We start from the raw sequence: 443 nt of genomic DNA, 5'->3' as shown, positions 1-443 counted from the left end.
GACGATGTCAAATATTGCGGGGTCGGGTGGGGAGATGGGGACTGATTTGTACCGTGCGCATATGATATGAATGGTAAATAAAGTACGCAACAACTATCGATGTATGCCTGCGGTACGAGCGCCGCAAGCACGAGTCAGCTCGTGTGCGGGCATGTACCTTTTTGTCTTCGCGCCTTTTGTGCGAGAGGTGGGCTTCACTTGGGTCCCTGGCCGATGCGAGTACACGAGCCGCGGGCCGGCCGGGCGAGCTTTTCGCGCCAAAACTTCACGCACGCGGTGAGGCGCATGGAGGATGGAATCAGGGGAAGACTCAGGAGGACCAGGGAGATCTCTGAGCTGATTGCCTCCCAGGCAGGGAGCGTGGGCTTGCCCTCTAGCACCTCGTGCGTACACGCCACAGATTCGATCAGCAAGAAGGACCCTTGATTTTCTTTTTTTCTTCT

The sequence above is a fragment of the Nannochloropsis gaditana genome (assembly GCF_000240725.1).
Source record: "Nannochloropsis gaditana CCMP526 unplaced genomic scaffold scaffold093, whole genome shotgun sequence".
NCBI lineage: Eukaryota > Eustigmatophyceae > Eustigmatales > Monodopsidaceae > Microchloropsis > Microchloropsis gaditana.
This window is presented reverse-complemented; position numbering follows the sequence as displayed.